Below are 14,290 nucleotides of genomic sequence, written 5' to 3'. Positions count from 1 at the left end.
TGGCCTACTTCCTATGCAGAGCAATATCTTCAGCTATTTTCTACCCCTCAAAGTCCAAAATTTTCGGAGACAAGCGATGTATCCTTTCTATTTGGCATGTGTTGGGTCTGTTACCAGCTCTAGTTGCTGCTTATGATCGTAATGGTAATAAATGAAACGGAGGGAAAGATGTACAATGATTGTTTCATTAGTGAGGAAAAAAAAAAGAGATCAAAAAAAATGATGTGCTATCTGTTGGTGTATTTATTCACACTAATAGTGTTTAAACTTTGTCAGCTTCCAGTAAAAGTTCTTAGAAATTAAGTGAAAACACCACAGCAAAATTCCCGGCTTAAAGCCCTCGTCCCCCGCTCCCTTCTTTTGCAAGAAGGGAAAGCTTAATGATGTGTTTAAAGTGCTTTTGTAGTGCTTAGATCCTGAACTGAGAACAGCAGTTTCTAAGCAGGGTAAGGCCATAGTTACTAATAATTTCCCCGTGCCTGGCACAAATGGTTTTGCTTTGTGCTGGACAAACACACTTAGAAGTTACCAGCTCTCCATTAAAATATTTGGAGGATACCCAGTAAAGGAATTAAAAGCATGAAGCAGCAGGTCTCAAGTCCCGCTAACAAATGTCAAGTGGACGAATGTGTTTACATGAGGTCACCTAGAATCTCCACAAAAATCTCCCTGAAATGAAGAGGAAGCCTTGAACAGACTTGTTTAAAACAGCTCCTCTGATGTATGTACTAATAGTTCCTGATCTTTGGACAAATAGAACATATCTGTGCCCTGGTGTTTCCTGGGGATGACCCTGAAGATTTATCGCACGTTCTAACAGGAAAACATAATAAAGGGCAGATGCTTCCACAGATTAGCTAGGGATCACCTGCCATGGGCTCAGGATCCACCCTGTCGGGAAGGCCACAGCAAAAGAAGTAGTCGCACGGAGTGGTTGCACAGATGCTAGTGGAGGAAACAGTGCAAGAGAGCATTCCCCGCCACAGGAACGTGGTTGTCTCTTCCCTTCCAGTGGTTGAGCGCTCCCTGGAACGCTTTTGGGCCATCCCAACTAGCTTTCTCCCAAACATTTGCTGGACAAAGTTGAGCAATGTGAAGGTGATCCACATTGCACCGCTCGGTCTGAGGGTCTGTCAGCACCCCTAGGACAGAGGACATCAGCAGCACAGATGTACACACACTGTGCTTTGGATAGCCGACAAAGCACCGTCTGGTTTTTACATGCACCAGCACAAGACAATTTAGAAGAAGTCTTAGCAAGGCACTTTGAATTAGTCCCTGGAGGAACTCCTGCCTCTCCATTTAATCGATAGACAATCTAAGGAGATAGAGGTCCTAACTTTAGTCATCTATCTTTAGAAGTAAACACCTGCCCCACCTCCTTCCCCTTTTCCTCATTGTAACTGAGGCAATTTAATTTTAGATTTCACATTGCTCAACTTCACGTGGAGTTTTAACACATGCAAGGAAAGGCAATTGAAACATAACATAATGACAGCCAATAAACCAGGAAGCTTCCATTGTCTTTCCATATCCACCAGCTGCACCAGTCACAATTCACAGCTTAATGTTTTCAAAAATTAAAATAACACAATGATACTAATAAAGAGTTTCTCATAGTATTTCAATATTTTCCCTCTTTGCACCCAGCTGAAGCTGGGACGTGCCAAGAGTCACACAATAAAATTATATTAAGAGTATAGCTTTTATAGTTCAGTTGAACTCTGGGGTCCAGTAAATTTCTGTCAAGAACTGACCTACGTTTCATTTTACTCAAGCCTGATGTCCGTGGAAGAACCACCTTTTCACATACACAATTTAGCTGAAATAATAGAAAAGATTTTGTGCAGAATTCCTTCTGGGTACAAATATGTTATCTAATAGACTTTCCAAGGCTGCACTTAAAATCAAATCCCCGTTTTAACAGGTTCATCAATAAGTAAACATTAATTATCTTTACAAGCAGATTATCTTACATTCCTGAACTTATATGCCACATAAGGTATACAGGATTTGTTAGCATGTTTGCAACAACCAATGGAAAGTTTCCACTGCCTTTGAAGTTTGCATCGCAGCACTACTGGATCTCCCCTCCCTCTTCTATAAAGAAACAAGTTTTCTGTTCATCTCAAGAAATCATACCTGGATAAGCGTAAGATGTGCAAAAACATCCCTTCTTTCTTCTTAAATGAAAATGAGATGAAAGGGTTTTTCAGTGGACTAGTACTTGGAAATTAATCATCTAGTCAAAATTGTATTCCTATATCTTTTCTTTTTCTGCTTGTTCTGCTATCGTATTGTTTTCCCCATAAATTGTTTATCATCCTCCCACACAGATATAAAGCAAATGTTATTTTCACAACACATATAAAATTTAAGAAAATTAGTAAGTGTCCCTCTATTTTGAAAACGCTCATCATTTTGTTGTGAAATATGGGCAAATTTCTGGTTAGCCTGAGGCAGAGGTCTAGGACATACTTGGAAGTGGTCCAACTTCTCCTTGGGTACATAAACTTGCAGGTAATAATGGTAATGGACACCTCAACCAGAACGTACTCTGCAGGGGTTGCATTCCTAGCTGATTTGTCTTGTTATATGTCTTTTCCCGATCAGTTCTTTGTTTCTGTATATCTTTGCCTCTGAGAAAGCCTTATTAAGGACCTGTGTTCCTGACCAATTCCATATAACCCTGGATGCCTGCCCTTGGTCATTCTTGTTCTTCCACACCCTGTATAAACTATCTGCAAGGAGAGATGGGCAGGTAATAGAGGTCAGCAGTGCTAGTTAGCCACTGAGCTGTCATGCTCTTAAGATTTCCACTGTGCCTTCAGATAACTCTTTCTTGAGGAACTCTGTAAAATTATTCTCTTTCTCATCCTTTTCAACTTGTTACTACTTGATCAGTGTCTCAGTGCCGACTGCTGTGTCCTTACTGATATCCTTAAAATCTAGTTGCAGAACCCCCAAATGATGTTTCAGTCATCAGTGATTGACCTGAAAACTTTATCCCTTCCTGAATCATGACTAATAACTTGTTATTCACACCACACACCGTAGTCACCTTTCAGAGGGATGACATCAAGATGACATATGTGGGCATGAGGACTTCAGTGCCTGGGAGGATCCAAGTAGCAAGAATTCAGTAGGGTATCTCAGCAACAAGGGATACCACAAACACATTAAAACTGTTCTATTTTCTGTATCAGCTGTCTCTGGAATATTAAATCACGCTTATGATCTTGGTCCTGACCTTCAAAAGGTGGTTAATTGAGGTGAAGACTTCTTCAAACACTGGTAAAAACCAAGATCAGTTCTCTGGGTGTTCATACATAATGAAGGGGAATTAAATATGAAGGCGGCAGAAGACTTCCCTGTATTATATTATGTACACCTACACTATATTAGATACATCATAGAATCATAGCTTCATAGAGTAGCTGAGGTTGGAAGAGACCATGCTGTCTCTGTACTTTACAAATGTTACTTACTACACTAAGCTAATATAACCATACTGCACTCAGCTCTGGAGCTAGCTTGGTTAATTTTCTTTGCATCATGTAACACAGATGGATCATAATTTTTTCAGAGGTTAGGAATGAAGTTCACATAGATGACTCTGCCTTTCAACTCACATTGTCTTCCCTGACAGAAAGAGAGGACAAAAGGTGTACCTTCTAAAAATACAGATATTTACAAAACTCAGCACTCTGCCTACAAAATGAGGTCCTCTATTGAACATATTCTTCCTTCAGAGCAAAGGAGAGGAAAATGAACAATATCTGACATGACAGATGGTAGTCACCATCCACAATGTACCATTTAAAGGCTTGTGGCTTCTATGGCAATATATGGGGAAAAAAAAAAGTAAACAGAATAGAATAAAATAGGATATAGCAGAATAGATCAGTAATGTTAACCTTATACAGCTTTATTCAGAACTCTTCAAACCTTCTAAAAAAGGTTTATAGCTTTATTACCTTTAATACTATAAAAATAATACATATTTCAGAATCTGGCGAGGAGACTAAGCACAAAATAATACAAGAATGCAAAACGGATGGAGAGAGGTGACACAATGCAGAAAAGGTAATTGATTGACGGAACTTACTGGCATTCAAAGGGAGTCTCTCTCCTTTCATGTTAGTTGAACTATACCCCACCACCCTTGAGTCATGCCTGTTTGAATCAGTCCTCATATTTTCAACCTTTTCAGTCTTTGTGTTATGAGAGTCATACATTTTGATTAAAAAGAACCCCAGAAATTCAACGTGCTCCATTTTTTTATGATCTCCTGAACTTCCTGATTTGTCATGCTCTAAAATTTGCCATGAATTGCCCTCATTGTGCCATTTCCTCCTTTCTATTTCTATTCTTGTCTTAGGGCAGGAATTAAGCTTGTGAAAAATGATCAAGGTAACGATACCGTTTGACCATTTCTGATAACATTTGTAGGGGCTTATTTCCCTTTTCTCTTCTCTCCCTAAACACTCTCTTTCCAAGGTCCTGAGAAAGACCCCTAACACTTAAAGGTGCTCCCTCCATCCCTCCATTTAAGCTCTCCTCCCTTTAGCCTGTGATAAGTTTCTAAAGGGTGTATCCTTACTCCTAAATAAAAACCTGGAGGGACTGGCTATTAATTCATTTTTTTTGCCATTGAAAACAAGCAGAACAATGTTCCCTGCTGCTTGGGAGCCAAACAGCAACTCTTGGCAAAGAAGTGACTGTTAAGTGCAATTGCTGGAAACAGTCATAATTTTTTTCCTGAAAAGTAAATGGAGCACTTGCAGGTAGCAATCTGGCCAAAAGGCGGATGTGGCTATAAAAATGACAAGCTGCAGTACACACTTGCCTTCCCTTGGGGATCTCCAGCTCTTTCTGGTTGCACTATTTCACACTATTACTTGATCAAGAGGAACCTGGCATGAATTAAAGGGGAGGAGGGGGAAGTGACGGGTCTGCCTAATTTTATATCCTATCAGTGTTGTATGAGAAGAGAGGTCACTTGTACTGTGACTGTATTTTCTGTCTCGGAGCCAGATCTGATTTTCTCGAAAACCCTTCAGCATTGTTCTAGGAGTGAAAGAAGAGCTAAACTATATTCCTATCTGGCCTTAGGCTGTTTTCCATTGTCATAGTAGTGTAAAACATCTTTTATGATACTGGGGAGTAGACGCTACCATTACCACGTCTTCTGTGAGAGATCTACTCTCAACTTTGGCTGGTTTGTAGCTAATCTCAGACACTTAATCTGTGGGACCCGGAAAGAACTCTGATGTATCTGTTTGACATACTATGTCTCTGCCCAAGCAGCACTAACACAACTGCTGCTTGTGGAGAAGCCTGGAAAGTCCTGCCAGCAGTGCGCATTGCCCAGTGGGCCTTTAATTTTGAAAGTCTTATTCCTTGGTAATCCATGTTAGCCCATTTCAGTTGACCTTCAAAATGTGCTTCGAAGAGTCTTTCTTCGCATAGCTTATGGATGAAGGAGACGTGAACTGACAGACTGAGATTTATTTGCCACAGGTGGATATTTGGCCTCTAGGGTAAATTTTGTTTTCGATCTTGCCGTTGCTAAGGCTGACAGATTTACATCTTTCTGCATTATCCTGTGTCTATTTAATGCAGAGGGAATGTTTTATAAATCGGGGTTCACATCTCCATTTATATAGTTTGTAGATAAATGACAGGAAGGAATATGAAAGTTGTAATTAGTTCACCCCGGAGGAAAAAAAAGGCACAAACCTAAGAAAACTTACCTATGTGTGATTGCCAAGAAAACTCTTGTCATATGCTGTTGGGGATGTTAACCAAAGATGACTACAGTACTTGGAAGAAAACTTTTTATTTAAGCTATCCCTTAAAAAACAAACAAAACAAAAAAGCTCCAAAATAGAGCATAATACAAATCCCAGGGGTCATTCCCATGAATCAAGAATGATCTTGCGCAAAAACCCGGAATTGATGCTTACAAGAACTTGATTGCATCTGCTGCTTTCCTGAAGACAGCCTGTGTAGCCTAAAGCAAGTTATTGAATCTTCCTTGACCTCTGTCTTCCTCCCTGAAGAGTCAAGTATTATCTTAATTCACATGAGTTTCAGTGATCATGAAGGGCTGAGATACAATAGGGATTAATAGTGTAGAAATTAATCAATAAAGACAGTGGTAGTTTGGTCAGCCAAGATACGTCTTTGCCCTTCAGACATAGAACAACTTTCTTAAGGGTGTCATGGCTAAAGGGATTCGGCTTCTAAGTTCCTCAACTTGACTAATTTCTCAGTACTTAAAAAAATAATTTAGCATTGTGTATCATTTGTGTTATGGCATAAATTTTGATTCATTGACTGAAATAAAGATTGTCATGGTTAAGAACGTTGCAAGACTGGAGCAAATTCCCCATTCCCCAGAGCAGAAAGTCTAAACGCTATGCCTAGACTCACACACCTAGAAAGCTCAAGATTAAAGTTAATAAAGACTTAGAGGCCTAGAAGTTTCACCTACTTAAATAAAGACATGGCCAGTGGGCACCATCACATCTAAAGTACTCAAAGGAATTTTTTAATTAATAGGGTTGATAGAATATAATAAATGGAGACTAGAGTACAATTAGTAGAAACACAGAATAGTTTAGGTAGGAAGGGACCTCTGGAGGTATCTACTCCAACCTCGTGCTCAAAGCAGATCCAACTTCAGTGTTAGATCAGATTGCTGATGGCCTTATCCAGTCAAGTTTTGACGATCTCCAGTGATGGAAATTCCACAATCTGTGGATTGTTCCTGTTGGAGAAGAGCAACCAGTACCGTATCTCAGCCATTCTCTGTGAGAATGCTTTTTCCTTATGTCAGATGGGAATTTGTCTTGCTGCAGCTTGTGTCTGCTTCCTCCTGCCTATTTTTACTGTGTATCTCTGAGAAACATCTGTGTCCCGTTCCTTACAATAGTCTATAGGCAGTGGAAGACTGCAGTTCAGTGTCCCCCTTAGCCTGATTTTCATCCAGCCTAGACAAGCCCAGCTCCTTCAGATTCTTCTTGCATGTCATGTGCTCCAGCACAATTTTAATGGCGATTAGTTGAACTAAATATCAGTTTGCCAATACCTCTCTTGCACTGAGGAGAAAAGCTGAACACACTACACCACATGCGACTTTATGAGAACCAAGTAGAGGGGAACCGTTATATCACTGCATTTGTGTCTTATTGCAAAGTAGACATCTCAAAATTGATCAGACAAATCACAGCCTCGCATCTCTTCATCAACTATAAAAGGAGCCGAGGGTGAGCAGCTCCACTATAGCGATTGGCACCATAGATTTCTAAAATGAGATGAGACGAATCTCATTCTTAACTCCGCACGTCCTACTGAGTGGCATCCAGAGCCCTGAACTAGGTGCTTCTCTTCTCCTCCACTGACAGAGCAGGATGTGCCAGACTGAAATGATCTGCATCAAAAGCAGCTGTTTCGACTCAGACAGTCCTTGAAACAATGCCCATCCTCAGTGCATTGTTTTCCAACTCAGGACTGCCCCAAATCCTCTCTTATTGAGAGAAGTCTACATCTGTTCTTTTAGGCAACAATTGCCTGTCTACACAGCTGCCTGTGGGTACACAGCAATTAACCTTTGGACAACTAAAATCAAGTGAGGTGAATGTCAACTTTGGTAAAAGGATTGGTCCTGTTGGTGTAGGTCAGGTACAATCTGGGAATGACTTTTTTCAGAGGACTTAGAGAAATAACTGGTTTCTGACTCCTTACTGAGCTTCAGCATGAATGAAACTATAGATCTGTTCAGAACGTGAACTTTAGGCTTTAAGGGACCTTAAAGACAGATTAGACTCTGTGTAGACATTTCAGTGATTTAGGCACTTCAGACTTGCATATTGAGCTATGTTTTATGTCCACTTTCAAGTACTTTAGCTTCACATGAGGACTTTTCACATGACTTTTCAAGCACTTTGGATTTCTATTGCGTCTGACCTTCTATCAAAATGTTTAACACAGTTAATTATTATGTTAAGGTTTTCATTGTATGAACAATAACCTCTTTCTTTCCTTAAAGGATTGTTTGTCAAGTTAGTCAGTTTTGTCCAATATTGTTAAGGAGCCTTGACTTTGGCTTCTCAATAAATAATAACTGTTTCCTGAGCCCATTCACACATTGAAATCATTGTTAAATTTTAATAATGGCTTTAGAAAACTGTGGGGTTTCACCAGTACACATTTATTCCAAATATAAATCAGGGCAATCAGGTTTAAATGGTGCCCGGTCCCATGGGCCTGGCTTGGTAAATTTGCTTGAAAGTTTTGCACGCATAAAGAAAAAGGAATGGAGATAGAAGCACTGCAAAGTCTGCAAGATGTAATTAATTGGCAATATCTGGAATGAGTGATAGCTGAGGTATGGAAAACACAGTGTGATCACATCGTGTTGTTTACAAAGTGCTATGTGCACTGTGCCAAGTCAGATTTTCAGAGCGGTGTACGACTTTCATGTGACTCATAAAAAGTGTGTATATGTAGGTGTATAAACTTTTGTGCATGTGGTTTTACATATGGAAAAGCAAGTATGTGGGCCAGAGTTATATAAAATTACTAATGAATCTGTGAGGAACACTCTTTTCCAACTCCTGTTCTCCTAGTGAAGAGCTAACACAGTTCTTAGATGAGTTTTGATGAAGACTCAGACTGCAGCTAATACAATACCCATAGGCATAATCTGGATAGATCTATTCTACCGCTTTTTTTGTTTTCTAGTATTTTTATGGTGGAGAGAAACATCATCATTCGTATTGTATTCCACAAATATTTCAAATCAGCTTATTATTTTTTTTAATGTCTGAGATGCAGTATAGTTCAGCTATTCTAAATGTGTGTTTTGACTCTCAAAATAAGCCATCTAAAATCATGTATCTGCTAGGTAGGAGTTCAAATGTAGGTAATTTTTCAGCTCCCATTAATGAAAGACGACTCAATATTGGTAGTGAAACCTGAAGATGACAACACTAGGTTTAGCTGGAAAATTGTGGAATTCACTGACAATATTGATTAGGCCTTAACTGACGAATAGGAGCTTAGATACCTGTCTCACATGTATTTACCTTTACGTACATACCTAAATGATAGCGTCTTAATCTGCAAACAGAACATCAACATAGAGCCTGTAGCTTTAAATAAAATGCATACAAAAACTCATAAAATTTCCAATAAAATTAAGAGTGTTCGCAATATTTGATATTGGCCATGATACTCAGGATTGAACTTAAGGCTCACTCTAGCATTTAGAGAGCAAATAATATATAATTCCTAGGCATGATGAATGTCAGGCACTAGAGAAAATGTTTAATGTATGCTTCGCTGGTGAGAAAGATTTTCTATTCAAATGTGTCAACTACTTCCCAATGACATCTAGAAATTATCGGACTATACCGTAACAGAAATACAGAAGACGACTAACACTTTAGTACATAGTCATCTGAGTAATCTGTCCCCTCGGCTGGTTTTTTCTATGAAGATTATCAGGATCTTAATCTTCATGAGACGTTAGGCAGGGCAGCAGAGTCAAATTTGGGCTGGTCTCTGAGAGCGCTAGGAGCCAAATCCTTCTCTAGTGGAGATGTAAGTATTCATTCAAGGGCAGCTGATAGCCTGCCAGGCTATAGGAGAAACCTTGAACTTGGGTACCTAAAGTGACATTTCTAAAAAAAGAGTGAGGGAAATTTTAAAAGTTCAAGTTTCTAAGACGCAGCATTTTTCTGCATCTCCCTTTCCCAAGTTCGGCTAGTACTTTCTTAGGTTGACCTAACTGCTGCCTGCTGGCCACGTGGTGCAGAGCGAAGGCTCCCAGTCTCTCTGGAGTTGAGAATTCAAGGGAATGGATCTTCCGTTAAACACCTATATTTACACGAGATCAGCCCTGCCTTCTGTCCCGCTGCACTTTAATTCCTTGGGAGCCCAGCGATGTTAACAGGAGGCCTTGCCGCTCTGTGCACTTCTGTTTAAGGCAATCCCCAGAAGCGCGGTAGTTAAAGAAAACTGTCTGCAACCTGGGGTTTTAAAAATAGAAGCAGATGGCTGGAACTCTGCAGCCAGCTGGGCTGCAGTTAGTAAAAGCTCACGAAAGATTTTAAGGTCAGCCCTGCGCTGTGGGAACAAACGGGCCATGGTGTGCTTGAACTGGAGACTGAAAAATGAGCCACAGCGGGAGCTGCTTTTTGATTCCTTCAGACAGTTTTAGCAAGGTTACTCTGCTTTGTTCCCTCCAGCGGAATAGCCCAGAGCTAGAAATAAGTTCACAGGGCTACAAAGAGCATGCCTGGCCAAAATGCTGCCTCCTTTTTGCATCTGCCTTGTCTCTACACTCTGGAATGTTTCCATCCTCTTTGATTTCAGATCGTCTTCATCAGCGTTCGTCCCGAGATGATTTCTCTCTCCTCTGCTTATACTAGAATACATTATTGGCCCACTTCCAATTTTATTAAGTGCCTGGCCCTGACGAGGGTGAATTTTATACCTTTGTCACAGCCTTACTAGGACTCTGTTCTCTCTGCTGACATTTGCTCTGCAGCATTTTTTTCCCCCTGTTTCACACCATAGCAGGTTCTGCATCCATCACCACGCTGCGCAGCCAGGAACCGGGCTGCTCAGCCCTCAGCCTCCTTACCGTGCTTCTGGCACCTCCTGTATTTCAGGACATAGTATCTCTCTAACACTTTCACAGCTCTGTAGACTTACTTCACCCTGCAAACACTTTTTAATAAAGAACTCTCGTACCCCTCTTGCTCCCTTTTTGTAATCCCATTTTCTCTCAGATCATTATTAAACTTTGTGATCCCTGTTTGGCACAGAACTCGAGTATATAGATTTACGCCTTAATTGCTGATAGGAGATGTTTAGAAGTAGGGAGAATTTAGAAGTCTTGGAGTAAAAATGAAGGGAAGGATGAGGGCGGTTAGCGCACCCAGAGACTTGGGCTGAAATACAGCCAATCTCCATGGAGCAGTCTGGTTAAGATAAGGCAATGGGTCAGCAGCCTCACTCTGATAGACATATACAGTCTCTTCCTCCTTTTTTCCCAAGCTCTTCCTTCCAACATTTGTTAATTTGCCAGACATAAGGCAGTTCCAGGTTCCTGACTCCAAGCTCCCACTAATCACCCCCACAAGAGTTACAGGAAGCAATATAAGGTCTTGAAGAGTCATTAGGGAATGAAAAGTTGGACTCAACAGGGGAGACTAGCAGCAGATGGAAAGGGGTGAGTCTAAATTTGGATTCTGTGCAGGTGTGAATGTGCAACATCTGGAACTAACTGGGGTGGAAGACAGTGCAAATAGTTGTCTTAAATCTAGTCTGGCCCTGTTAGGCTGATTTACTCTTTGATACAAATAACATGTGCCTTCCTTTATGTTCTCTGAGGAACACCAGCTATTACCACATAAATGGAAGATCCTTTGACCTTGTAGTTTTCCCTTGCTGATACCTTGCAACCATGGTATAACTGTGTGGTATAATGTGAATATTTCACTGAGAAAAAATTTTCACACTCCATGAAAAAAATGAATTATTTTGGCCTCTGAAGAGCTGTCTAATCATTATAAACACAAGATACAAGAGAGAGGGTGAGAAGAAATGGCTGAAGGGGGAGGATGGGGAGCAGACAATCCTCTTCAGAGGCAGGAAAGAAGAAACCAATAGCTTAAATTTGTGAAGTTAATCTATTGGCTCTTAATATGTTCCAGAAAATACACATGATACATATGAATATGTATATCTGCTTACCGGATTTTGATCTGCTGTAGACAGTTTTTAATGGTGCTGTACATTTATTTATCCTGGATCAACTTCTTTTCTCAATTTCCTTTCTAAAATTTCCTATAGCATTCAGAGAAGTATATCTTTGACCAGAACCATGTGTGAATAAGCCTTTGTTTTGTTTCTGTTATGCTGTATTCCTTGATTTTCTTTATGTTTTCTTTTGTCACACAAGAAAACAATTTTCCTTAAATATATCAGATTTGAGAAAGGAGCTCTAAAGCACTTTCTGTACCTGGTTTTCTTCCTCAGTTTTTGTTTTGGGAGTTTATACAGCAGAATTTGCCTTGGTTGAAGACCTGGCACTTCCTCACCACTGGATATTCTGCTTCATTCCTTGCGTTTACCCATCCCTATCGTTAGAAACTGAAGTGCCTTTGAAATCCAGGCTGATAAACAAATGGGGGACATAGCACAAGCTTAATTAAGTGAGGATAGAGTTCACAGCTTGTCCAGCAACTAGCAAACATTTGGTGAAGTCATAGTAGTGAAGCATGTGTGAGTGATACTTTTACTGACGGATTTCTGCAGAGCTTTTTTGCTGAAGGAGGGCAATGAGAAAACAAAGGCCCAAGTCGGTTAGGGCTGGACCTGAAGCCAGCTAGCCCTTGCAAGCTGTTGCTGATGCAATATGTGAGCAGCAGAAAGGCACAGCATATGGCAGCTGCATTATTCAGCGCGCTGCTTGCTGATGTTATGGCACTGGGCAACACACCTCCTAGTCTGACTTCAAAAGGATGCAAGAAATCTAAAACCAGTATTTACTCCAGCAAAATAAACATGCAACTGTTTTCTCCCTGGGTTTGGTCATTTCAGGGACTAGTAAGCCTGGTACAGCTTTGTCTAATAGTTTAAAAATACAGTCTTTGGTTGAACTGGGGCCAAAAGAAATGATGACGACTAGACTGCACTGCAGTTGTGTCTGAAGGGTTGACAATGGTTGAGGTGGGAGAGGGAGGCTGGAAGAATGAGACCAACAGGGAGGTTTTGCTGCCTACGCAGATAAGTCATTTGATTTAAATCTTTGCTAAGCAAAGGCTTACTGAAGTGGAAAGTGCATTGTATTCAGACTTTACAGCTGCTGTGTGTTGGAGTTGTATGAGACAATTGTTCTTCTGCAATGTCTGTTTTTATTACATTTGGTTCCTTTGGAAGTTTCTTGCAAAGTATCCTTTTTTTTTTACTGTCTGGGAAAGAAGAATGAACCAAGCATACTGTGACTCAATAGAGAAGAAATGCCGTTTTAAGACAATCAAAAAGCAGCCTGAAGAGCTTTATTTGATTTGGGAAAAGATGAGTAGGGTTTACTAAGGTGAGGGTAAATTGCCACATTTTAGGCCTAAGTGCATCCAACACTGGGAGATTTCTCCTAGGAATTGTCCCATCTCTCCCTGACTTTTATTGAGGGAGAAAGATAATTCCTCATCTCCCAGCGTGACAGAGAGAGTCCTGGGTTGCAGGTTTCCCTCCAGCTTCCTCCCTCTCATAAAGCCAGCTCCGATGAGGTGCAGAGATCCATTGACTACTTGACAAGATGTTTTCAACGCCATCCAAGTGCAGTTCTCGATTCAGCCCTTCTCAATCTGAGCAGGAACGGCAGCCAACCTACCTCTTTACAAAAGTCTCTCTTTGTTGTCCCTTTGGCATCCGGAGACACAGCATGTTGCTAATCAGTCTGAAGGCCTGTGTTCTTCAAAAATTTGGTCCTGCAAACAAGCAGACTGAGGAGACAGCGAGACTCAAGTAACTTGCCAGGTTGTTCAAATAGAAGCAATGTGCAGTGTGTTTCCTCCACCCATATTCCCCCAAAATTGGAGAATCGGCTGCCTGCCCTCAATAAATATACCCAGGAGACAAGGGGGTGGAGGAAGGAGGGGATATCACCAGGGCTGTGGACAAATAAAAGGAAAAATAATGATTTTTTAAAATTCTATTAAAAAATTTGGAACAACTTCTGTATGTGGACTCACTTAATGCCGGTCTCTGTAAGGCTGTAGTTGCCTCACAGCCACCAAAAGTACAGACTGATTTTCCCAACCGGACTAAGGTGTTCTTTTGCATCTTAGAAAAATTTACCACGTCTGTACATTTTCTGGAAATTTCCTCTCTGTCGTATCTGGGTGCTTGAAATGGTGTGCGGCTATGTGTGTGCCTGCATGTGTACATAGGAGAGTTGGCATGTGTACATATCTATAAATATCATTTCCTATCCAGAGACTACAGTGCACAGTGCCAGCTTGGTGTTAAGCCAATATTGTTGTGTTCTGGGAAAACACACAACGAGAAGCCATATTTGGGTTATGATAAGAGTTCAGTTTAATCACAACAGAAGCCAAGTCGTCCTGAAGTAAAGCTTAATGCAAGCTGTGATAGCAGCAAAGTTGCAGCACGTAGTTTTCAAAGAACATGAGCTAATGTCTAAGAAAGAGAACGGAGGAAGGGCCTTGGGTTTTGACTCTGGCCCAGTCACCAGCTCCACTTCTGG

This window comes from Struthio camelus, chromosome 2 (assembly GCF_040807025.1).
Source record: "Struthio camelus isolate bStrCam1 chromosome 2, bStrCam1.hap1, whole genome shotgun sequence".
Taxonomy (NCBI): domain Eukaryota; kingdom Metazoa; phylum Chordata; class Aves; order Struthioniformes; family Struthionidae; genus Struthio; species Struthio camelus.
The sequence above is the reverse complement of the archived record's forward strand: the minus strand, read 5'-3'. Positions refer to the sequence as shown.